The 25,920-nt window shown below is 61.4% G+C and overlaps 1 protein-coding gene and 1 long non-coding RNA gene across 3 annotated transcripts in view; one reads left to right on the top strand and one right to left on the bottom strand.

Annotated features, from left to right (window-relative positions):
* LOC128076679 (protein mono-ADP-ribosyltransferase PARP14-like) overlaps nt 1-25,920 on the top strand; it is an 86,385-nt gene that overhangs the window by 37,009 nt on the left and 23,456 nt on the right. The gene's annotated exons all lie outside the window — the stretch shown is intronic.
* LOC128076681 (uncharacterized) lies at nt 3,646-25,330 on the bottom strand. 2 transcript variants are annotated; one of them, XR_008204612.1, is made up of 8 exons: nt 25,247-25,330; nt 24,530-24,613; nt 21,391-23,282; nt 17,119-19,073; nt 14,971-16,937; nt 12,823-14,789; nt 6,387-8,353; nt 3,646-4,061 (listed from the first exon to the last, which is right to left on the bottom strand). It is a non-coding gene; the product is annotated as an uncharacterized LOC128076681 (long non-coding RNA). The 2 variants fall into 2 exon arrangements; XR_008204613.1 differs by lacking the exon at nt 17,119-19,073.

The raw sequence follows: 25,920 nt of genomic DNA on the forward strand, positions 1-25,920 counted from the left end.
TCACGTGCTGAAGTGAATGGAGTTTAAATACCTCAGGACTGAGATTCGGTAAGCGCTACAGAGGAATGAGTGCTGGCCTTTGCTACTCAGAAAAGAAAACGGTATTTCAAAGCTCTGAATGGAGCAGGGAAGACTTTTCAAAAGGCGCTGTTTCGAGAACTGTCATGGATTTTTCTGCTTGAAAATATACAGGATGGATAAGATAACCAGGCGTGGTTGTAGCAAAAGCAGAAAAGATTCCTTGAGAATGACCTTGAGAATAACCAGGCAGAATAACTGCGTTTGAAGAGATGGGGTCTGAGTGGTCTTGCAGAAGATGGTAAGTTAAAGTTCACACATTTGCAAACTGCTCTAAGCTTTTTGTTTAGTTTCAGCATTTCGGTTCAAAATTCAGAACTCCAGAAGGCTACATCCAGTGAAACTAACAGAGAGTGATATTAAAGCAGTTGTCAACACAGACCTAATGAGCTTTTGGAAATCTTTTTCAGAAGCTGCAACTGAGGCCAGGAGCTCAAAAGGATTACAAGTGCTAAGGCAAATGGAAATAGATAACGAATGCATCCAGAATCACAACAGTGACTTAATTCATACCTGCTGCCTTCATACCTACAAGGAAATTTTCATCTTTCACAGACATGTGGTGTGGGTCACTTCTTGGCAACCATTTCCACATGAACAGAAAAACAACATTTCTCTTCTTTATGTGATGAAGAAACAGTAAATGCAACATTTGAAATCCAACAAAACAATAACAACAAAGAAACGATCAGTAGCTCTACTTTAATGATCCGTTATGGCTTCATGAACATGTATGGGGGGAGGACTGCAAGGATTTCCCTTCCCAACTCCCAGCACATCTTACTGCAGACATACAAGGAACAGAGGATTTTTTCTCCTTTTATCTTTTACTGTATGTGTGGGCAGGAGATGTAAGAGAGAGTTCTTACTGACTTTCAACAAGCCTTTGCTATGAAATGCTGCTATGAGAGGCTGTGTGCCAAGTGCAGCAACGCTAAAAGAACGCTTAACAAGCTTAATTTAGAAAACGTATCTGTTCCATAAAGACATGAGATAAATGACAAGTATCAGACAGCATGAGTCGACATTCTCAGAAGGAACCTAGTTTGGAACGTGATTTCTTTATTATATGTTTGGCAAACTAACAAACTTTTTTTATCCTTACTATTCTTTCAAACCATACTGAGGATATTAGGCCACAGACACAAGCGCTTAGTGCTGATGTCTAGACTTATGCAGCTTCTAATTCACTTTCATTATCTAATAGTGGCTACAAGTGAATTTAATCAGTTCCAAAAGTTGAGAACAAAGCAGGATGACCCAGCGATGAAGAACAGCCAGGTTGCATCCTCTGCAGTCCTGTGGTCGCTACAGAACCTGTGATGGGTTCTGCTGCTGCTCCGGCCCTTGCAACGCATCCTGTAGCTGCTCCAGTCCCTGCAACAGGCCCCGCAATTGCTTCGGTCCTTGTAATGGACCTGTGGGTACCGTGACCCTCCTAAAGTGCCCCGCAGCCGCCATGACCCTCCCAGCAAGCCTTTGGTCACTCCAATCCCTATCATAAGTCTGGCAGTTCAACCAGAGAACTAACCAGTGCCTGTGACTGTTGTCTCCTTTAAGCAAGAAGGAAAAATGTCTACAAAAGCCAGAATGTTTAACAAGGAGAGAAGCTCATAAGGTGGAGCAAGGCCATGACTAAAATGGCAGAAGAAAGAGAAAGAAACTGGAAACACTCTGACTCCTAACATTAAGGGAACTATGAGATGTGCAAAAAGATTACACCTGTTGGCCAACCACATGCATACAAAGGTGGAAGCAACCACCGGATGGCTGGAAGCAGACTCCATGCACATTCCTAAAGCCCGAAGTATTATCCTGGGCCATGAAAAGCAAAGTGTGCCTTCTCATGACATGGCACCCGGAATGAACTGTGTCAGACAACAGGACTCATTTCTGAAGCAATCTCATAATCACCTGGGCAAGAAGAACACAGCACTGAGCTGGCATATCACATCCCCTGCCCCACACAGCATCTGGAAAAATCAGATGATACGTTGGCCTATGAAAGACTACTCCTAAGAGCCATTCAAGCACTGGGACACGTCTTCAGCAAAAGCCGCCTGGTTAGTCAGCACTCAGGGATCTGCCAGTGGGGCTGGTCCTGTCCAACGAGACGCTCTGTGTGCCACAGAAAGGGGACAAAGGCTCCGTGGTGCACGTAAAGAACGTGCTGAGCAAGGCAGTCTGGATTATTCCTGCCTCAATTTGTGGGATTACTTTTTCTGAAGGACCTGCGGGCACGTGGTGGGTAAAGCAGGATGGTGGGTGTCTGTTGTGTACCTTAAAGGGATTTGATGCTGTGTAAGAATAAACAAAGATACATATCGTGTATCAGTTGCTACACAATACCGCATGCCATCATCGCTATGGTTGTTATAAGGCTCAACAACACCGTTACAATTAGAACCACCCCAGCTGAAGAACGAATTTTGATGAAGTCAGAACTAGCTTAGCAAGAAGAAATCCAGCAACAGATGCTCCCTCGTGTACTGAAGTACTGCTATGACAGATAGAGCCCGAAATCATGAATTAAGTGAACTCCATGGACAGACAATTTACACAGATAGACCACGGACGATGGGAATTAGATGGGTGCACACATCAAAAAGTAAGACAGGAGATAGTAAATAGTTAGGACGTATAAGATTATTACCAGACCCCAGCATAACATAAATGGGACAGAACAAGGGGTGGATATCGCCTTGGTTTCATCAGGGACAGAGCACTTTTTCTTCATAGTGGCTGGTACGATGACACGTTTTGGAGAAGTACAATGCTGATAACACACCAACGTTGTCAGTTGTTATGGAGTAGTTCTGAACAGAGTGAACAGTGCTCTTTCTCTCAGCTTCTCCTACCATAAAGGAAGAGGGCTAGGAGCAGCACAGGGAGCTGGGACAGAATCGGGACAGCTGACCTAAATCTGGCCAAGGCAACATTCCATGCCATGCCACCCTATGCCATGATACATAAGGAAAGTTTGAAAAAGTTCCAGAGGGCAACTGGTGCGTGGGGACTGGCTGGGCATCAGTGGGGCTGAGCAATTGTGTGGGCATCAGTTGCTATTCATAAATACACGAGTGTATGTATCATAGCCATTCTCCACTTTTCCCTTTCTTTTCGATACATTAGGAAATTGTTTTTAACCTCACTCCACTACTTCTACTGGATCCCCCTCCCACCCCAGACTCTACTCCTACGCCATGGTAAGCAGGGGAGATAGCTAGAAACTGCCTAGGGATAAAGTTCCTGCCAAATTAAACAACTCTTCAGAGAAGCAAAATTACCAAAATGACCACTGAGCAGGGCAGAATGTGCAATAAGATCACTTTCAAAGAAAGAGAAGGGGTAAAGCACCAGCAGACACAAACACAATAATAGTTGGTGGGAAACCAGTCACAGATACCAGCCACGAGCACATCCCATTCATCCCATAAATCCTAGCCGTTGCCAGACAACAATGAAAACACAAAAAGGAAAGGAGCTCAGCACAAGTGTCCCTGGAACTGAGGCAGCTCGCTTGGCTGAAAACCTAACCCTGAGACCACGTGCAATAGGACATGGGCGAGATCAAGAGAAGAGCTCTGCCATATCAGTCACCACCAAACCCCAGACCAAACACCAAAAAAACCTCAGCTCAGACAAAAGGATTTTCCTCATGAGTGGAGAAAAGAAACTAATGGCTGGCTGGCAATTCAACCAGAATGAATCAGCTTCAAGCGGCAAAAGCAGTATAACTGAAAACAAAAATGCAACTCACGCTGGAGACAAAAAGAACACATGATTGAAAAAAAAAACAAGCAACTTTAATTTCAAAACGTCAAAGTAGGGAAGAGGATGCAACAAAACAGCAATACACACATTTCAACTGTGGCTTTGACAGATTAATTGATTGAGAATGACAATAAAAGTAACTTCGTTCATGCTTGCTCCTGCCTCCCGCGTCCCCACGCCGCTTCTCCTTCTTTCTTCCGCAGCAGCTCCTGAAACATCAGCGGGGACACCGTTAGAGCTGCGCAGCGGCAAGCCCCCCACCGGAAGGGAAAGGGAAACCAACCCAACATGGCAGAGGAACTCGGCACGCCACCTCCCAGCCAAGGAAGGCCTTGCATCCCCCCTCCCCAGTTCACACCAGCAAGAAATACTTGGAGCAGCTTTTCTCACCTCGCTGGCGCATGGCGCCCTTCCAGCCGGTGCTGCGGGGGATCACAGAGGCGGGCAGACTGGGCAAATGGAGCTGGGCACACACACACAGCAGCGGCCAAAGAGGCAGCTTCCCTGCTTACAGGGGACCCCCGGCCACTGCCTCCATTGCAAAGGGCCTGGGACTGCGGGGCACTGTCGCTCCCTGGCTTACAGGGCAGCCCCCATCCCTAGCGGCCGCGGGAGGCTCCTTCTCTCCCAGTCCGGGGGCACCTGGACCCGCACCCCGCTAGCGGGGCGGTCACCCCACACAGGCTGCCAGCTGAGCACAAGCGCTCGCGCACCCAGACCCTGATTACAGGCGGGTGGACGACACCCCTGGAGCCACAGAGCTCGGTTTCCCCCCCAGCGGCGGGAGCGACTCTCAGCTGCCAGGCAGCGGGGCGGCACGGCCAAATGCCGCGGTCGGGACCCCAGCCCTGGTTCCGGGCAGGGCGCAAGCCCAAGCCCACGTCTCGCGGCCCCGTGCCTCTGAAAGGCCGGGGCCACATGCCCGCCTGAGTACAGGGGGTCTCTCACAACGCAGCTCACCAAGCAAGCACACACCGGGGGGCACGCGCAGCCCTGCCTACAGGACGGTACCCCCACTGCCCACCCTCACCAAGAAGCCCCGCGGAGCACGAGGCTCCCGCCAACGCCTGAGCTACAGGCGGGCCCGCCCGGCAGCAGCACAACAGCACCAACCTCTCGTCTTTGGGAACCCAGGGAGCAACCTCGACCCACCGAGCGGGGAGGTCGCCCCACACGCAAAAGCAGCGCCTCAACCTGCACCCTCTGACGGGACAGGGAGGGGTCATTCCCACCAGCTGGATGGCTAGAGCAGCCGGCTGCAACGCCGCAGCCTCCCCGCGCCTGATTACAGGGCGGGCGGGCCGCTCGGGGGACAGAGGGCTCCGCAGCTTGGGACACACGCCCCGGGTACGGGGCTGTCACGCCGCCAGCGGAACAGGCGCCCACGCAAGAACAGGCCCAAGCCCTGGCTACAGGGCGGCCTCGGCCACACAACTACCACGTGGCCCTGATCTACACCAAGTACAAAGGAGGAAGACAGGACACTCGCTGCGCTCGCGGGACTGAGAGGGAACACCCCTTTTGCGGCGTGCACCACAGTCCTCCATTCCCCCCAGGGAAGTCGAAGCTAAGCTGCAGCCATCTTTGTGGGGGCCTAAAGGGAAAGCTCAGTCGCTCTGTCACTCCACAGACACAACCAAGGAAAGGAAGGGCAACGCGCACACACAGAGGCGGCTTTCCCGAAGGGAAGGACAACCCAGCGCAGCCAAACCCTGGGAATAAACCCACAACCGCGGGCAACAGACAAGAGCCTGTGACCTGTCCCTAGCCTGCACGGAGGCCACAGACCTCAACGTGCCAAGGGGCTTCCCAGCTAAAGCCAAAGGCCAGATGCCGTGACGCACACCCCGAGTACGGGGCCGTCGCATTGACAGGCCACCTCCAGGCAACGATGCCGAGGGGCCGGAGGAGGAAGAGGGGCGGGGAAAGGGCACTACCCTGCTTACAGGGAGGCCTCGGGGTCCGGCGAGCTCCGTTTCCCACTCAGGTGCGGAGAGGTGGCTCTCGCCCTGCGTTACAGGGGCCCACGCTCCCCAGGCAGCCAAAGGAGCAGCAAGGCAAAAGGCCAACTACAGCAAAAGCAAAGACCCGAGCCCTGCTTACAGGGAGGTCGCCCAGCACAAAGCCGGCCAAGGCGCCGGCAACGCTCAAACTCCAATGGGACTAAATGTGACTGCGGCCCCGCTAACGGGACGGCTGCTTTGCCCAGACTGCCTCTCCTTCCCCCCCGCGTCTGCACGCTTCCGCATCCTCTTCTTGCTTGCTTGCTTGCTTGCTTGCTTGCTTGCTTGCAGCCTCGCTCCTGCCTCCCGCGTCCCCACGCCGCTTCTCCTTCTTTCTTCCGCAGCAGCTCCTGAAACATCAGCGGGGACACCGTTAGAGCTGCGCAGCGGCAAGCCCCCCACCGGAAGGGAAAGGGAAACCAACCCAACATGGCAGAGGAACTCGGCACGCCACCTCCCAGCCAAGGAAGGCCTTGCATCCCCCCTCCCCAGTTCACACCAGCAAGAAATACTTGGAGCAGCTTTTCTCACCTCGCTGGCGCACGGCGCCCTTCCAGCCGGTGCTGCGGGGGATCACAGAGGCGGGCAGACTGGGCAAATGGAGCTGGGCACACACACACAGCAGCGGCCAAAGAGGCAGCTTCCCTGCTTACAGGGGACCCCCGGCCACTGCCTCCATTGCAAAGGGCCTGGGACTGCGGGGCACTGTCGCTCCCTGGCTTACAGGGCAGCCCCCATCCCTAGCGGCCGCGGGAGGCTCCTTCTCTCCCAGTCCGGGGGCACCTGGACCCGCACCCCGCTAGCGGGGCGGTCACCCCACACAGGCTGCCAGCTGAGCACAAGCGCTCGCGCACCCAGACCCTGATTACAGGCGGGTGGACGACACCCCTGGAGCCACAGAGCTCGGTTTCCCCCCCAGCGGCGGGAGCGACTCGCAGCTGCCAGGCAGCGGGGCGGCACGGCCAAATGCCGCGGTCGGGACCCCAGCCCTGGTTCCGGGCAGGGCGCAAGCCCAAGCCCACGTCTCGCGGCCCCGTGCCTCTGAAAGGCCGGGGCCACATGCCCGCCTGAGTACAGGGGGTCTCTCACAACGCAGCTCACCAAGCAAGCACACACCGGGGGGCACGCGCAGCCCTGCCTACAGGACGGTACCCCCACTGCCCACCCTCACCAAGAAGCCCCGCGGAGCACGAGGCTCCCGCCAACGCCTGAGCTACAGGCGGGCCCGCCCGGCAGCAGCACAACAGCACCAACCTCTCGTCTTTGGGAACCCAGGGAGCAACCTCGACCCACCGAGCGGGGAGGTCGCCCCACACGCAAAAGCAGCGCCTCAACCTGCACCCTCTGACGGGACAGGGAGGGGTCATTCCCACCAGCTGGATGGCTAGAGCAGCCGGCTGCAACGCCGCAGCCTCCCCGCGCCTGATTACAGGGCGGGCGGGCCGCTCGGGGGACAGAGGGCTCCGCAGCTTGGGACACACGCCCCGGGTACGGGGCTGTCACGCCGCCAGCGGAACAGGCGCCCACGCAAGAACAGGCCCAAGCCCTGGCTACAGGGCGGCCTCGGCCACACAACTACCACGTGGCCCTGATCTACACCAAGTACAAAGGAGGAAGACAGGACACTCGCTGCGCTCGCGGGACTGAGAGGGAACACCCCTTTTGCGGCGTGCACCACAGTCCTCCATTCCCCCCAGGGAAGTCGAAGCTAAGCTGCAGCCATCTTTGTGGGGGCCTAAAGGGAAAGCTCAGTCGCTCTGTCACTCCACAGACACAACCAAGGAAAGGAAGGGCAACGCGCACACACAGAGGCGGCTTTCCCGAAGGGAAGGACAACCCAGCGCAGCCAAACCCTGGGAATAAACCCACAACCGCGGGCAACAGACAAGAGCCTGTGACCTGTCCCTAGCCTGCACGGAGGCCACAGACCTCAACGTGCCAAGGGGCTTCCCAGCTAAAGCCAAAGGCCAGATGCCGTGACGCACACCCCGAGTACGGGGCCGTCGCATTGACAGGCCACCTCCAGGCAACGATGCCGAGGGGCCGGAGGAGGAAGAGGGGCGGGGAAAGGGCACTACCCTGCTTACAGGGAGGCCTCGGGGTCCGGCGAGCTCCGTTTCCCACTCAGGTGCGGAGAGGTGGCTCTCGCCCTGCGTTACAGGGGCCCACGCTCCCCAGGCAGCCAAAGGAGCAGCAAGGCAAAAGGCCAACTACAGCAAAAGCAAAGACCCGAGCCCTGCTTACAGGGAGGTCGCCCAGCACAAAGCCGGCCAAGGCGCCGGCAACGCTCAAACTCCAATGGGACTAAATGTGACTGCGGCCCCGCTAACGGGACGGCTGCTTTGCCCAGAGTGCCTCTCCTTCCCCCCCGCGTCTGCACGCTTCCGCATCCTCTTCTTGCTTGCTTGCTTGCTTGCTTGCTTGCTTGCTTGCTTGCAGCCTCGCTCCTGCCTCCCGCGTCCCCACGCCGCTTCTCCTTCTTTCTTCCGCAGCAGCTCCTGAAACATCAGCGGGGACACCGTTAGAGCTGCGCAGCGGCAAGCCCCCCACCGGAAGGGAAAGGGAAACCAACCCAACATGGCAGAGGAACTCGGCACGCCACCTCCCAGCCAAGGAAGGCCTTGCATCCCCCCTCCCCAGTTCACACCAGCAAGAAATACTTGGAGCAGCTTTTCTCACCTCGCTGGCGCATGGCGCCCTTCCAGCCGGTGCTGCGGGGGATCACAGAGGCGGGCAGACTGGGCAAATGGAGCTGGGCACACACACACAGCAGCGGCCAAAGAGGCAGCTTCCCTGCTTACAGGGGACCCCCGGCCACTGCCTCCATTGCAAAGGGCCTGGGACTGCGGGGCACTGTCGCTCCCTGGCTTACAGGGCAGCCCCCATCCCTAGCGGCCGCGGGAGGCTCCTTCTCTCCCAGTCCGGGGGCACCTGGACCCGCACCCCGCTAGCGGGGCGGTCACCCCACACAGGCTGCCAGCTGAGCACAAGCGCTCGCGCACCCAGACCCTGATTACAGGCGGGTGGACGACACCCCTGGAGCCACAGAGCTCGGTTTCCCCCCCAGCGGCGGGAGCGACTCTCAGCTGCCAGGCAGCGGGGCGGCACGGCCAAATGCCGCGGTCGGGACCCCAGCCCTGGTTCCGGGCAGGGCGCAAGCCCAAGCCCACGTCTCGCGGCCCCGTGCCTCTGAAAGGCCGGGGCCACATGCCCGCCTGAGTACAGGGGGTCTCTCACAACGCAGCTCACCAAGCAAGCACACACCGGGGGGCACGCGCAGCCCTGCCTACAGGACGGTACCCCCACTGCCCACCCTCACCAAGAAGCCCCGCGGAGCACGAGGCTCCCGCCAACGCCTGAGCTACAGGCGGGCCCGCCCGGCAGCAGCACAACAGCACCAACCTCTCGTCTTTGGGAACCCAGGGAGCAACCTCGACCCACCGAGCGGGGAGGTCGCCCCACACGCAAAAGCAGCGCCTCAACCTGCACCCTCTGACGGGACAGGGAGGGGTCATTCCCACCAGCTGGATGGCTAGAGCAGCCGGCTGCAACGCCGCAGCCTCCCCGCGCCTGATTACAGGGCGGGCGGGCCGCTCGGGGGACAGAGGGCTCCGCAGCTTGGGACACACGCCCCGGGTACGGGGCTGTCACGCCGCCAGCGGAACAGGCACCCACGCAAGAACAGGCCCAAGCCCTGGCTACAGGGCGGCCTCGGCCACACAACTACCACGTGGCCCTGATCTACACCAAGTACAAAGGAGGAAGACAGGACACTCGCTGCGCTCGCGGGACTGAGAGGGAACACCCCTTTTGCGGCGTGCACCACAGTCCTCCATTCCCCCCAGGGAAGTCGAAGCTAAGCTGCAGCCATCTTTGTGGGGGCCTAAAGGGAAAGCTCAGTCGCTCTGTCACTCCACAGACACAACCAAGGAAAGGAAGGGCAACGCGCACACACAGAGGCGGCTTTCCCGAAGGGAAGGACAACCCAGCGCAGCCAAACCCTGGGAATAAACCCACAACCGCGGGCAACAGACAAGAGCCTGTGACCTGTCCCTAGCCTGCACGGAGGCCACAGACCTCAACGTGCCAAGGGGCTTCCCAGCTAAAGCCAAAGGCCAGATGCCGTGACGCACACCCCGAGTACGGGGCCGTCGCATTGACAGGCCACCTCCAGGCAACGATGCCGAGGGGCCGGAGGAGGAAGAGGGGCGGGGAAAGGGCACTACCCTGCTTACAGGGAGGCCTCGGGGTCCGGCGAGCTCCGTTTCCCACTCAGGTGCGGAGAGGTGGCTCTCGCCCTGCGTTACAGGGGCCCACGCTCCCCAGGCAGCCAAAGGAGCAGCAAGGCAAAAGGCCAACTACAGCAAAAGCAAAGACCCGAGCCCTGCTTACAGGGAGGTCGCCCAGCACAAAGCCGGCCAAGGCGCCGGCAACGCTCAAACTCCAATGGGACTAAATGTGACTGCGGCCCCGCTAACGGGACGGCTGCTTTGCCCAGACTGCCTCTCCTTCCCCCCCGCGTCTGCACGCTTCCGCATCCTCTTCTTGCTTGCTTGCTTGCTTGCTTGCTTGCTTGCTTGCAGCCTCGCTCCTGCCTCCCGCGTCCCCACGCCGCTTCTCCTTCTTTCTTCCGCAGCAGCTCCTGAAACATCAGCGGGGACACCGTTAGAGCTGCGCAGCGGCAAGCCCCCCACCGGAAGGGAAAGGGAAACCAACCCAACATGGCAGAGGAACTCGGCACGCCACCTCCCAGCCAAGGAAGGCCTTGCATCCCCCCTCCCCAGTTCACACCAGCAAGAAATACTTGGAGCAGCTTTTCTCACCTCGCTGGCGCATGGCGCCCTTCCAGCCGGTGCTGCGGGGGATCACAGAGGCGGGCAGACTGGGCAAATGGAGCTGGGCACACACACACAGCAGCGGCCAAAGAGGCAGCTTCCCTGCTTACAGGGGACCCCCGGCCACTGCCTCCATTGCAAAGGGCCTGGGACTGCGGGGCACTGTCGCTCCCTGGCTTACAGGGCAGCCCCCATCCCTAGCGGCCGCGGGAGGCTCCTTCTCTCCCAGTCCGGGGGCACCTGGACCCGCACCCCGCTAGCGGGGCGGTCACCCCACACAGGCTGCCAGCTGAGCACAAGCGCTCGCGCACCCAGACCCTGATTACAGGCGGGTGGACGACACCCCTGGAGCCACAGAGCTCGGTTTCCCCCCCAGCGGCGGGAGCGACTCTCAGCTGCCAGGCAGCGGGGCGGCACGGCCAAATGCCGCGGTCGGGACCCCAGCCCTGGTTCCGGGCAGGGCGCAAGCCCAAGCCCACGTCTCGCGGCCCCGTGCCTCTGAAAGGCCGGGGCCACATGCCCGCCTGAGTACAGGGGGTCTCTCACAACGCAGCTCACCAAGCAAGCACACACCGGGGGGCACGCGCAGCCCTGCCTACAGGACGGTACCCCCACTGCCCACCCTCACCAAGAAGCCCCGCGGAGCACGAGGCTCCCGCCAACGCCTGAGCTACAGGCGGGCCCGCCCGGCAGCAGCACAACAGCACCAACCTCTCGTCTTTGGGAACCCAGGGAGCAACCTCGACCCACCGAGCGGGGAGGTCGCCCCACACGCAAAAGCAGCGCCTCAACCTGCACCCTCTGACGGGACAGGGAGGGGTCATTCCCACCAGCTGGATGGCTAGAGCAGCCGGCTGCAACGCCGCAGCCTCCCCGCGCCTGATTACAGGGCGGGCGGGCCGCTCGGGGGACAGAGGGCTCCGCAGCTTGGGACACACGCCCCGGGTACGGGGCTGTCACGCCGCCAGCGGAACAGGCGCCCACGCAAGAACAGGCCCAAGCCCTGGCTACAGGGCGGCCTCGGCCACACAACTACCACGTGGCCCTGATCTACACCAAGTACAAAGGAGGAAGACAGGACACTCGCTGCGCTCGCGGGACTGAGAGGGAACACCCCTTTTGCGGCGTGCACCACAGTCCTCCATTCCCCCCAGGGAAGTCGAAGCTAAGCTGCAGCCATCTTTGTGGGGGCCTAAAGGGAAAGCTCAGTCGCTCTGTCACTCCACAGACACAACCAAGGAAAGGAAGGGCAACGCGCACACACAGAGGCGGCTTTCCCGAAGGGAAGGACAACCCAGCGCAGCCAAACCCTGGGAATAAACCCACAACCGCGGGCAACAGACAAGAGCCTGTGACCTGTCCCTAGCCTGCACGGAGGCCACAGACCTCAACGTGCCAAGGGGCTTCCCAGCTAAAGCCAAAGGCCAGATGCCGTGACGCACACCCCGAGTACGGGGCCGTCGCATTGACAGGCCACCTCCAGGCAACGATGCCGAGGGGCCGGAGGAGGAAGAGGGGCGGGGAAAGGGCACTACCCTGCTTACAGGGAGGCCTCGGGGTCCGGCGAGCTCCGTTTCCCACTCAGGTGCGGAGAGGTGGCTCTCGCCCTGCGTTACAGGGGCCCACGCTCCCCAGGCAGCCAAAGGAGCAGCAAGGCAAAAGGCCAACTACAGCAAAAGCAAAGACCCGAGCCCTGCTTACAGGGAGGTCGCCCAGCACAAAGCCGGCCAAGGCGCCGGCAACGCTCAAACTCCAATGGGACTAAATGTGACTGCGGCCCCGCTAACGGGACGGCTGCTTTGCCCAGACTGCCTCTCCTTCCCCCCCGCGTCTGCACGCTTCCGCATCCTCTTCTTGCTTGCTTGCTTGCTTGCTTGCTTGCTTGCTTGCAGCCTCGCTCCTGCCTCCCGCGTCCCCACGCCGCTTCTCCTTCTTTCTTCCGCAGCAGCTCCTGAAACATCAGCGGGGACACCGTTAGAGCTGCGCAGCGGCAAGCCCCCCACCGGAAGGGAAAGGGAAACCAACCCAACATGGCAGAGGAACTCGGCACGCCACCTCCCAGCCAAGGAAGGCCTTGCATCCCCCCTCCCCAGTTCACACCAGCAAGAAATACTTGGAGCAGCTTTTCTCACCTCGCTGGCGCACGGCGCCCTTCCAGCCGGTGCTGCGGGGGATCACAGAGGCGGGCAGACTGGGCAAATGGAGCTGGGCACACACACACAGCAGCGGCCAAAGAGGCAGCTTCCCTGCTTACAGGGGACCCCCGGCCACTGCCTCCATTGCAAAGGGCCTGGGACTGCGGGGCACTGTCGCTCCCTGGCTTACAGGGCAGCCCCCATCCCTAGCGGCCGCGGGAGGCTCCTTCTCTCCCAGTCCGGGGGCACCTGGACCCGCACCCCGCTAGCGGGGCGGTCACCCCACACAGGCTGCCAGCTGAGCACAAGCGCTCGCGCACCCAGACCCTGATTACAGGCGGGTGGACGACACCCCTGGAGCCACAGAGCTCGGTTTCCCCCCCAGCGGCGGGAGCGACTCGCAGCTGCCAGGCAGCGGGGCGGCACGGCCAAATGCCGCGGTCGGGACCCCAGCCCTGGTTCCGGGCAGGGCGCAAGCCCAAGCCCACGTCTCGCGGCCCCGTGCCTCTGAAAGGCCGGGGCCACATGCCCGCCTGAGTACAGGGGGTCTCTCACAACGCAGCTCACCAAGCAAGCACACACCGGGGGGCACGCGCAGCCCTGCCTACAGGACGGTACCCCCACTGCCCACCCTCACCAAGAAGCCCCGCGGAGCACGAGGCTCCCGCCAACGCCTGAGCTACAGGCGGGCCCGCCCGGCAGCAGCACAACAGCACCAACCTCTCGTCTTTGGGAACCCAGGGAGCAACCTCGACCCACCGAGCGGGGAGGTCGCCCCACACGCAAAAGCAGCGCCTCAACCTGCACCCTCTGACGGGACAGGGAGGGGTCATTCCCACCAGCTGGATGGCTAGAGCAGCCGGCTGCAACGCCGCAGCCTCCCCGCGCCTGATTACAGGGCGGGCGGGCCGCTCGGGGGACAGAGGGCTCCGCAGCTTGGGACACACGCCCCGGGTACGGGGCTGTCACGCCGCCAGCGGAACAGGCGCCCACGCAAGAACAGGCCCAAGCCCTGGCTACAGGGCGGCCTCGGCCACACAACTACCACGTGGCCCTGATCTACACCAAGTACAAAGGAGGAAGACAGGACACTCGCTGCGCTCGCGGGACTGAGAGGGAACACCCCTTTTGCGGCGTGCACCACAGTCCTCCATTCCCCCCAGGGAAGTCGAAGCTAAGCTGCAGCCATCTTTGTGGGGGCCTAAAGGGAAAGCTCAGTCGCTCTGTCACTCCACAGACACAACCAAGGAAAGGAAGGGCAACGCGCACACACAGAGGCGGCTTTCCCGAAGGGAAGGACAACCCAGCGCAGCCAAACCCTGGGAATAAACCCACAACCGCGGGCAACAGACAAGAGCCTGTGACCTGTCCCTAGCCTGCACGGAGGCCACAGACCTCAACGTGCCAAGGGGCTTCCCAGCTAAAGCCAAAGGCCAGATGCCGTGACGCACACCCCGAGTACGGGGCCGTCGCATTGACAGGCCACCTCCAGGCAACGATGCCGAGGGGCCGGAGGAGGAAGAGGGGCGGGGAAAGGGCACTACCCTGCTTACAGGGAGGCCTCGGGGTCCGGCGAGCTCCGTTTCCCACTCAGGTGCGGAGAGGTGGCTCTCGCCCTGCGTTACAGGGGCCCACGCTCCCCAGGCAGCCAAAGGAGCAGCAAGGCAAAAGGCCAACTACAGCAAAAGCAAAGACCCGAGCCCTGCTTACAGGGAGGTCGCCCAGCACAAAGCCGGCCAAGGCGCCGGCAACGCTCAAACTCCAATGGGACTAAATGTGACTGCGGCCCCGCTAACGGGACGGCTGCTTTGCCCAGAGTGCCTCTCCTTCCCCCCCGCGTCTGCACGCTTCCGCATCCTCTTCTTGCTTGCTTGCTTGCTTGCTTGCTTGCTTGCTTGCTTGCAGCCTCGCTCCTGCCTCCCGCGTCCCCACGCCGCTTCTCCTTCTTTCTTCCGCAGCAGCTCCTGAAACATCAGCGGGGACACCGTTAGAGCTGCGCAGCGGCAAGCCCCCCACCGGAAGGGAAAGGGAAACCAACCCAACATGGCAGAGGAACTCGGCACGCCACCTCCCAGCCAAGGAAGGCCTTGCATCCTCCCTCCCCAGTTCACACCAGCAAGAAATACTTGGAGCAGCTTTTCTCACCTCGCTGGCGCACGGCGCCCTTCCAGCCGGTGCTGCGGGGGATCACAGAGGCGGGCAGACTGGGCAAATGGAGCTGGGCACACACACACAGCAGCGGCCAAAGAGGCAGCTTCCCTGCTTACAGGGGACCCCCGGCCACTGCCTCCATTGCAAAGGGCCTGGGACTGCGGGGCACTGTCGCTCCCTGGCTTACAGGGCAGCCCCCATCCCTAGCGGCCGCGGGAGGCTCCTTCTCTCCCAGTCCGGGGGCACCTGGACCCGCACCCCGCTAGCGGGGCGGTCACCCCACACAGGCTGCCAGCTGAGCACAAGCGCTCGCGCACCCAGACCCTGATTACAGGCGGGTGGACGACACCCCTGGAGCCACAGAGCTCGGTTTCCCCCCCAGCGGCGGGAGCGACTCGCAGCTGCCAGGCAGCGGGGCGGCACGGCCAAATGCCGCGGTCGGGACCCCAGCCCTGGTTCCGGGCAGGGCGCAAGCCCAAGCCCACGTCTCGCGGCCCCGTGCCTCTGAAAGGCCGGGGCCACATGCCCGCCTGAGTACAGGGGGTCTCTCACAACGCAGCTCACCAAGCAAGCACACACCGGGGGGCACGCGCAGCCCTGCCTACAGGACGGTACCCCCACTGCCCACCCTCACCAAGAAGCCCCGCGGAGCACGAGGCTCCCGCCAACGCCTGAGCTACAGGCGGGCCCGCCCGGCAGCAGCACAACAGCACCAACCTCTCGTCTTTGGGAACCCAGGGAGCAACCTCGACCCACCGAGCGGGGAGGTCGCCCCACACGCAAAAGCAGCGCCTCAACCTGCACCCTCTGACGGGACAGGGAGGGGTCATTCCCACCAGCTGGATGGCTAGAGCAGCCGGCTGCAACGCCGCAGCCTCCCCGCGCCTGATTACAGGGCGGGCGGGCCGCTCGGGGGACAGAGGGCTCCGCAGCTTGGGACACACGCCCCGGGTACGGGGCTGTCACGCCGCCAGCGGAACAGGCGCCCACGCAAGAACAGGCCCAAGCCCTGGCTACAGGGCGGCCTCGGCCACACAACTACCACGTGGCCCTGATCTACACCAAGTACAAAGGAGGAAGACAGGACACTCGCTGCGCTCGCGGGACTGAGAGGGAACACCCCTTTTGCGGCGTGCACCACAGTCCTCCATTCCCCCCAGGGAAGTCGAAGCTAAGCTGCAGCCATCTTTGTGGGGGCCTAAAGGGAAAGCTCAGTCGCTCTGTCACTCCACAGACACAACCAAGGAAAGGAAGGGCAACGCGCACACACAGAGGCGGCTTTCCCGAAGGGAAGGACAACCCAGCGCAGCCAAACCCTGGGAATAAACCCACAACCGCGGGCAACAGACAAGAGCCTGTGACCTGTCCCTAGCCTGCACGGAGGCCACAGACCTCAACGTGCCAAGGGGCTTCCCAGCTAAAGCCAAAGGCCAGATGCCGTGACGCACACCCCGAGTACGGGGCCGTCGCATTGACAGGCCACCTCCAGGCAACGATGCCGAGGGGCCGGAGGAGGAAGAGGGGCGGGGAAAGGGCACTACCCTGCTTACAGGGAGGCCTCGGGGTCCGGCGAGCTCCGTTTCCCACTCAGGTGCGGAGAGGTGGCTCTCGCCCTGCGTTACAGGGGCCCACGCTCCCCAGGCAGCCAAAGGAGCAGCAAGGCAAAAGGCCAACTACAGCAAAAGCAAAGACCCGAGCCCTGCTTACAGGGAGGTCGCCCAGCACAAAGCCGGCCAAGGCGCCGGCAACGCTCAAACTCCAATGGGACTAAATGTGACTGCGGCCCCGCTAACGGGACGGCTGCTTTGCCCAGAGTGCCTCTCCTTCCCCCCCGCGTCTGCACGCTTCCGCATCCTCTTCTTGCTTGCTTGCTTGCTTGCTTGCTTGCTTGCTTGCTTGCAGCCTCGCTCCTGCCTCCCGCGTCCCCACGCCGCTTCTCCTTCTTTCTTCCGCAGCAGCTCCTGAAACATCAGCGGGGACACCGTTAGAGCTGCGCAGCGGCAAGCCCCCCACCGGAAGGGAAAGGGAAACCAACCCAACATGGCAGAGGAACTCGGCACGCCACCTCCCAGCCAAGGAAGGCCTTGCATCCTCCCTCCCCAGTTCACACCAGCAAGAAATACTTGGAGCAGCTTTTCTCACCTCGCTGGCGCACGGCGCCCTTCCAGCCGGTGCTGCGGGGGATCACAGAGGCGGGCAGACTGGGCAAATGGAGCTGGGCACACACACACAGCAGCGGCCAAAGAGGCAGCTTCCCTGCTTACAGGGGACCCCCGGCCACTGCCTCCATTGCAAAGGGCCTGGGACTGCGGGGCACTGTCGCTCCCTGGCTTACAGGGCAGCCCCCATCCCTAGCGGCCGCGGGAGGCTCCTTCTCTCCCAGTCCGGGGGCACCTGGACCCGCACCCCGCTAGCGGGGCGGTCACCCCACACAGGCTGCCAGCTGAGCACAAGCGCTCGCGCACCCAGACCCTGATTACAGGCGGGTGGACGACACCCCTGGAGCCACAGAGCTCGGTTTCCCCCCCAGCGGCGGGAGCGACTCGCAGCTGCCAGGCAGCGGGGCGGCACGGCCAAATGCCGCGGTCGGGACCCCAGCCCTGGTTCCGGGCAGGGCGCAAGCCCAAGCCCACGTCTCGCGGCCCCGTGCCTCTGAAAGGCCGGGGCCACATGCCCGCCTGAGTACAGGGGGTCTCTCACAACGCAGCTCACCAAGCAAGCACACACCGGGGGGCACGCGCAGCCCTGCCTACAGGACGGTACCCCCACTGCCCACCCTCACCAAGAAGCCCCGCGGAGCACGAGGCTCCCGCCAACGCCTGAGCTACAGGCGGGCCCGCCCGGCAGCAGCACAACAGCACCAACCTCTCGTCTTTGGGAACCCAGGGAGCAACCTCGACCCACCGAGCGGGGAGGTCGCCCCACACGCAAAAGCAGCGCCTCAACCTGCACCCTCTGACGGGACAGGGAGGGGTCATTCCCACCAGCTGGATGGCTAGAGCAGCCGGCTGCAACGCCGCAGCCTCCCCGCGCCTGATTACAGGGCGGGCGGGCCGCTCGGGGGACAGAGGGCTCCGCAGCTTGGGACACACGCCCCGGGTACGGGGCTGTCACGCCGCCAGCGGAACAGGCGCCCACGCAAGAACAGGCCCAAGCCCTGGCTACAGGGCGGCCTCGGCCACACAACTACCACGTGGCCCTGATCTACACCAAGTACAAAGGAGGAAGACAGGACACTCGCTGCGCTCGCGGGACTGAGAGGGAACACCCCTTTTGCGGCGTGCACCACAGTCCTCCATTCCCCCCAGGGAAGTCGAAGCTAAGCTGCAGCCATCTTTGTGGGGGCCTAAAGGGAAAGCTCAGTCGCTCTGTCACTCCACAGACACAACCAAGGAAAGGAAGGGCAACGCGCACACACAGAGGCGGCTTTCCCGAAGGGAAGGACAACCCAGCGCAGCCAAACCCTGGGAATAAACCCACAACCGCGGGCAACAGACAAGAGCCTGTGACCTGTCCCTAGCCTGCACGGAGGCCACAGACCTCAACGTGCCAAGGGGCTTCCCAGCTAAAGCCAAAGGCCAGATGCCGTGACGCACACCCCGAGTACGGGGCCGTCGCATTGACAGGCCACCTCCAGGCAACGATGCCGAGGGGCCGGAGGAGGAAGAGGGGCGGGGAAAGGGCACTACCCTGCTTACAGGGAGGCCTCGGGGTCCGGCGAGCTCCGTTTCCCACTCAGGTGCGGAGAGGTGGCTCTCGCCCTGCGTTACAGGGGCCCACGCTCCCCAGGCAGCCAAAGGAGCAGCAAGGCAAAAGGCCAACTACAGCAAAAGCAAAGACCCGAGCCCTGCTTACAGGGAGGTCGCCCAGCACAAAGCCGGCCAAGGCGCCGGCAACGCTCAAACTCCAATGGGACTAAATGTGACTGCGGCCCCGCTAACGGGACGGCTGCTTTGCCCAGACTGCCTCTCCTTCCCCCCCGCGTCTGCACGCTTCCGCATCCTCTTCTTGCTTGCTTGCTTGCTTGCTTGCTTGTTGCCTCGCTCCTGCCTCCAGCGTCCCCACGCCGCTTCTCCTTCTTTCTTCCGCAGCAGCTCCTGAAACATCAGCGGGGACACCGTTAGAGCTGCGCAGCGGCAAGCCCCCCACCGGAAGGGAAAGGGAAACCAACCCAACATGGCAGAGGAACTCGGCACGCCACCTCCCAGCCAAGGAAGGCCTTGCATCCCCCCTCCCCAGTTCACACCAGCAAGAAATACTTGGAGCAGCTTTTCTCACCTCGCTGGCGCACGGCGCCCTTCCAGCCGGTGCTGCGGGGGATCACAGAGGCGGGCAGACTGGGCAAATGGAGCTGGGCACACACACACCGCAGCGGCCAAAGAGGCAGCTTCCCTGCTTACAGGGGACCCCCGGCCACTGCCTCCATTGCAAAGGGCCTGGGACTGCGGGGCACTGTCGCTCCCTGGCTTACAGGGCAGCCCCCATCCCTAGCGGCCGCGGGAGGCTCCTTCTCTCCCAGTCCGGGGGCACCTGGACCCGCACCCCGCTAGCGGGGCGGTCACCCCACACAGGCTGCCAGCTGAGCACAAGCGCTCGCGCACCCAGACCCTGATTACAGGCGGGTGGACGACACCCCTGGAGCCACAGAGCTCGGTTTCCCCCCCAGCGGCGGGAGCGACTCGCAGCTGCCAGGCAGCGGGGCGGCACGGCCAAATGCCGCGGTCGGGACCCCAGCCCTGGTTCCGGGCAGGGCGCAAGCCCAAGCCCACGTCTCGCGGCCCCGTGCCTCTGAAAGGCCGGGGCCACATGCCCGCCTGAGTACAGGGGGTCTCTCACAACGCAGCTCACCAAGCAAGCACACACCGGGGGGCACGCGCAGCCCTGCCTACAGGACGGTACCCCCACTGCCCACCCTCACCAAGAAGCCCCGCGGAGCACGAGGCTCCCGCCAACGCCTGAGCTACAGGCGGGCCCGCCCGGCAGCAGCACAACAGCACCAACCTCTCGTCTTTGGGAACCCAGGGAGCAACCTCGACCCACCGAGCGGGGAGGTCGCCCCACACGCAAAAGCAGCGCCTCAACCTGCACCCTCTGACGGGACAGGGAGGGGTCATTCCCACCAGCTGGATGGCTAGAGCAGCCGGCTGCAACGCCGCAGCCTCCCCGCGCCTGATTACAGGGCGGGCGGGCCGCTCGGGGGACAGAGGGCTCCGCAGCTTGGGACACACGCCCCGGGTACGGGGCTGTCACGCCGCCAGCGGAACAGGCGCCCACGCAAGAACAGGCCCAAGCCCTGGCTACAGGGCGGCCTCGGCCACACAACTACCACGTGGCCCTGATCTACACCAAGTACAAAGGAGGAAGACAGGACACTCGCTGCGCTCGCGGGACTGAGAGGGAACACCCCTTTTGCGGCGTGCACCACAGTCCTCCATTCCCCCCAGGGAAGTCGAAGCTAAGCTGCAGCCATCTTTGTGGGGGCCTAAAGGGAAAGCTCAGTCGCTCTGTCACTCCACAGACACAACCAAGGAAAGGAAGGGCAACGCGCACACACAGAGGCGGCTTTCCCGAAGGGAAGGACAACCCAGCGCAGCCAAACCCTGGGAATAAACCCACAACCGCGGGCAACAGACAAGAGCCTGTGACCTGTCCCTAGCCTGCACGGAGGCCACAGACCTCAACGTGCCAAGGGGCTTCCCAGCTAAAGCCAAAGGCCAGATGCCGTGACGCACACCCCGAGTACGGGGCCGTCGCATTGACAGGCCACCTCCAGGCAACGATGCCGAGGGGCCGGAGGAGGAAGAGGGGCGGGGAAAGGGCACTACCCTGCTTACAGGGAGGCCTCGGGGTCCGGCGAGCTCCGTTTCCCACTCAGGTGCGGAGAGGTGGCTCTCGCCCTGCGTTACAGGGGCCCACGCTCCCCAGGCAGCCAAAGGAGCAGCAAGGCAAAAGGCCAACTACAGCAAAAGCAAAGACCCGAGCCCTGCTTACAGGGAGGTCGCCCAGCACAAAGCCGGCCAAGGCGCCGGCAACGCTCAAACTCCAATGGGACTAAATGTGACTGCGGCCCCGCTAACGGGACGGCTGCTTTGCCCAGACTGCCTCTCCTTCCCCCCCGCGTCTGCACGCTTCCGCATCCTCTTCTTGCTTGCTTGCTTGCTTGCTTGCTTGTTGCCTCGCTCCTGCCTCCAGCGTCCCCACGCCGCTTCTCCTTCTTTCTTCCGCAGCAGCTCCTGAAACATCAGCGGGGACACCGTTAGAGCTGCGCAGCGGCAAGCCCCCCACCGGAAGGGAAAGGGAAACCAACCCAACATGGCAGAGGAACTCGGCACGCCACCTCCCAGCCAAGGAAGGCCTTGCATCCCCCCTCCCCAGTTCACACCAGCAAGAAATACTTGGAGCAGCTTTTCTCACCTCGCTGGCGCACGGCGCCCTTCCAGCCGGTGCTGCGGGGGATCACAGAGGCGGGCAGACTGGGCAAATGGAGCTGGGCACACACACACAGCAGCGGCCAAAGAGGCAGCTTCCCTGCTTACAGGGGACCCCCGGCCACTGCCTCCATTGCAAAGGGCCTGGGACTGCGGGGCACTGTCGCTCCCTGGCTTACAGGGCAGCCCCCATCCCTAGCGGCCGCGGGAGGCTCCTTCTCTCCCAGTCCGGGGGCACCTGGACCCGCACCCCGCTAGCGGGGCGGTCACCCCACACAGGCTGCCAGCTGAGCACAAGCGCTCGCGCACCCAGACCCTGATTACAGGCGGGTGGACGACACCCCTGGAGCCACAGAGCTCGGTTTCCCCCCCAGCGGCGGGAGCGACTCGCAGCTGCCAGGCAGCGGGGCGGCACGGCCAAATGCCGCGGTCGGGACCCCAGCCCTGGTTCCGGGCAGGGCGCAAGCCCAAGCCCACGTCTCGCGGCCCCGTGCCTCTGAAAGGCCGGGGCCACATGCCCGCCTGAGTACAGGGGGTCTCTCACAACGCAGCTCACCAAGCAAGCACACACCGGGGGGCACGCGCAGCCCTGCCTACAGGACGGTACCCCCACTGCCCACCCTCACCAAGAAGCCCCGCGGAGCACGAGGCTCCCGCCAACGCCTGAGCTACAGGCGGGCCCGCCCGGCAGCAGCACAACAGCACCAACCTCTCGTCTTTGGGAACCCAGGGAGCAACCTCGACCCACCGAGCGGGGAGGTCGCCCCACACGCAAAAGCAGCGCCTCAACCTGCACCCTCTGACGGGACAGGGAGGGGTCATTCCCACCAGCTGGATGGCTAGAGCAGCCGGCTGCAACGCCGCAGCCTCCCCGCGCCTGATTACAGGGCGGGCGGGCCGCTCGGGGGACAGAGGGCTCCGCAGCTTGGGACACACGCCCCGGGTACGGGGCTGTCACGCCGCCAGCGGAACAGGCGCCCACGCAAGAACAGGCCCAAGCCCTGGCTACAGGGCGGCCTCGGCCACACAACTACCACGTGGCCCTGATCTACACCAAGTACAAAGGAGGAAGACAGGACACTCGCTGCGCTCGCGGGACTGAGAGGGAACACCCCTTTTGCGGCGTGCACCACAGTCCTCCATTCCCCCCAGGGAAGTCGAAGCTAAGCTGCAGCCATCTTTGTGGGGGCCTAAAGGGAAAGCTCAGTCGCTCTGTCACTCCACAGACACAACCAAGGAAAGGAAGGGCAACGCGCACACACAGAGGCGGCTTTCCCGAAGGGAAGGACAACCCAGCGCAGCCAAACCCTGGGAATAAACCCACAACCGCGGGCAACAGACAAGAGCCTGTGACCTGTCCCTAGCCTGCACGGAGGCCACAGACCTCAACGTGCCAAGGGGCTTCCCAGCTAAAGCCAAAGGCCAGATGCCGTGACGCACACCCCGAGTACGGGGCCGTCGCATTGACAGGCCACCTCCAGGCAACGATGCCGAGGGGCCGGAGGAGGAAGAGGGGCGGGGAAAGGGCACTACCCTGCTTACAGGGAGGCCTCGGGGTCCGGCGAGCTCCGTTTCCCACTCAGGTGCGGAGAGGTGGCTCTCGCCCTGCGTTACAGGGGCCCACGCTCCCCAGGCAGCCAAAGGAGCAGCAAGGCAAAAGGCCAACTACAGCAAAAGCAAAGACCCGAGCCCTGCTTACAGGGAGGTCGCCCAGCACAAAGCCGGCCAAGGCGCCGGCAACGCTCAAACTCCAATGGGACTAAATGTGACTGCGGCCCCGCTAACGGGACGGCTGCTTTGCCCAGAGTGCCTCTCCTTCCCCCCCGCGTCTGCACGCTTCCGCATCCTCTTGCTTGCTCCTGCCTTCCACAGCAGGTCCTGAAACATCAAGAAGGACACCATTGTACCTCCAGAGCGGCCTGCGCACAACCGGAAGGAAACAGGAAACCCAACATTACAGATGAATTCAGCATGTCACCACCCAGGCAAGAAAAGCCTTGCCTTCCTTTGCCCCGCCCCCTCCCGCCCCACCCTTTCATTCCAAAAAGCTACTCAGAGCAGCTTTTCTCACCTCATTGAAGCAGGGTGCGCTTCCATCTGGTTCTGCAAGGGATCACAGAGGTGGGCAGACTGGGCCATGCTTATCTGGCAATATACATAGCAGCAGCCAAAGAGTCAGCTGCTTTGCTTACAGCGGACCCCCAGTCTCTAACTTCATTGAAAATACAACAGGTTTTATTATATTATTTGGTCTGCCTAAAGTCAACCACTGTGCCATCTTGACACTTCTGAGTTGTCCATCTTTTCCATCTGTTTAGGAGGTTCTTTTTCCTCGTGTTTCTCTCCTCTTCTGGTTGATTTGAGATTCCAGCTGCTATAAATTCATCTCATTTCTCATTCACCAGTTCATTACAACAGAATTTTCAGCTTACAACATCTACTTCCATGGATTATCTTAAAGTAGAATACAAAATTTGGAGCTGAAGGCTAAATTTTTGTCTTAGCATCTACCTTTTTGCTGCTATAGAGCTTCTTTAACACAGTTCTATTATTAAACACAACAACACTGCTTTACTTCTTCCCCCTTTTCATCAGAGACGCACTTCTCTTGTCCTCCCTCATTTCCACCACGCCATTAGAAAGCAGAGAGTAAAAGCCGCGCACTTCAACACCGCAATAGCAGTCATTATTGTTTTATTATTGCTGCTCGCCGCTGCCTCGATGCGTCTCCTTCCACGTGGCAACTCGCCCCTCTCGTGGCGCCTGCGCCCCTTCTGTGGGAGCGCGCTCTGTGCTCCCTGCACTCGGTGCCGGCTCTGAGACCCCGGCTCTGCCCGCCCGCCAGCGGAGCATAAGACGCGGCTCCAGCCCCGGCTCCTTCCCGCCACCGGAGCCCCACAGGCGGCTCCAGCACCGACTCCGTCCGCCCGCCATCGATGCCCCCGCGGCGGTCCCGGCTTCGGTTGCCATCCGTCGGAGTCCGCGCGGCAGCGGCGGCGTCCCCACCCCACCCCACCCCACCCCACCCCGCCCCACCCCGCCCCGCCCCGCCTCGACCCGGCCCGGCCCCCGCCCCGCCGCAGCCCGCGCCGGCCCCGCTACGCCTTGCCTCGGATCCGGCGTACCTCGGCCCCGTCGCACCTCAGCTCTGGAGACCGTTTGCCGCCGTCGCCGCCTTTCCCTCACGGCACGCCGCTTCTTCTCACGCGCTGTGGAGAACGTCTCACCCACCTGCCCGCGCGCACGCCTTTTATAGCTGTCCCTTCAGCCCGCCAGCCAATAGGAGCCCCGAACGCCGCTGTCGCTTCCCGCGCTATTCTTCCCGCCGCTCTCTCTCTATCCCCCTCGATGTTCCCGCCCTTTCTTCCTAACGGCGGCCTCCCCGGGGTCATCTGAAGGTCACGGCCGGGGTCACCTGCAGGTCACGGCCCCGCTCACAGGTGTGGCCGCCCGGCCCCTCAGGGTAGCGCCGCCGCACAGGTAATCTCAGCTCACAGCCTCGCACCTGGCAGAGCTGCCTGTGGAACTCGTTCCTTCCATCTCAGCGTTGCTTTTAACAGTCATATACACATTAGGCAGTCCTTCCTGACTTACAGATCCCCACCGACTTAATTTTAAAGTATTTTTGTATCTTTTTAAGGAATTCTTCCCTGTGACCCCTCCCATCTGCCCCTACAGCACAAACCCCTTCTGAGCTCAGAAATATCTTTACCAAGGGAAAGGGTAAAACAAGCCGGCAGCTGTATGCAGGATGCCATTGATGTGTCAGCTCAGGACGCTCTCGCTTTGCAGAGCTGCTTCTATTTTGTACCTCATTCACACACCGGGGCTGAAATGCTCACCTGATGGCTGCGCTCTGCAGCCTTTGCTCAGCTCCCTTCCTTCTGCCCCCAGCTGCGTGCTTTCTCACTGTAGCAGTGCAACAAACAAGGAGTATGGAAGAGACCAACAGTGGATTCAGAGTATATGTGGCCCCCACCAAGCTGAAACAGCGTGTAGCAGCAGCAGCAATGACTCAGCTGGGAGTCACGTACATAACAGCTGAACTTTCTGTGCGTTTGTAAAATTAGTGGTAAAGGAAGGCTTGCACCAGAGAGCTTTTTACTAGAGCAACATCACTGTGTATAAAGAAACACTGAAGAGGTTTACTTTTCCTCTTCCCTGTTTACTGCCACTGAGATAATTTCTAGAGGGCAGTCTTGCAAAGTAAAAAGCTGAGTGAAGGAAGCATTCAGTACTCAGGCCTTTTGCTGTTCTGCATCACAAGGGTCCTGTATCAATTAGTAACAGAGCCACATTTCACTTGGTCTTCCTGTAGGGTCCCTTTTTGGGTCACAGCTTCTTCCCTGACAGGGACATCTGCTCAACAACAAGCATGAGCTGCAGCAGAAACTGCTGCATCTGCCTGGGAGCTGCACTGCATGCTGTGTTTATGTACAGGCCTCTCTCTAGGGCCAAGTGAGAGGATGCTTAACCCTTCCGAATAAGGGTCAAGCTGTACTGAAGGCTGCAAGCA

This window comes from Tympanuchus pallidicinctus, unplaced genomic scaffold, assembly GCF_026119805.1.
Source record: "Tympanuchus pallidicinctus isolate F22 unplaced genomic scaffold, pur_lepc_1.0 scaffold15, whole genome shotgun sequence".
Lineage (NCBI taxonomy): Eukaryota > Metazoa > Chordata > Aves > Galliformes > Phasianidae > Tympanuchus > Tympanuchus pallidicinctus.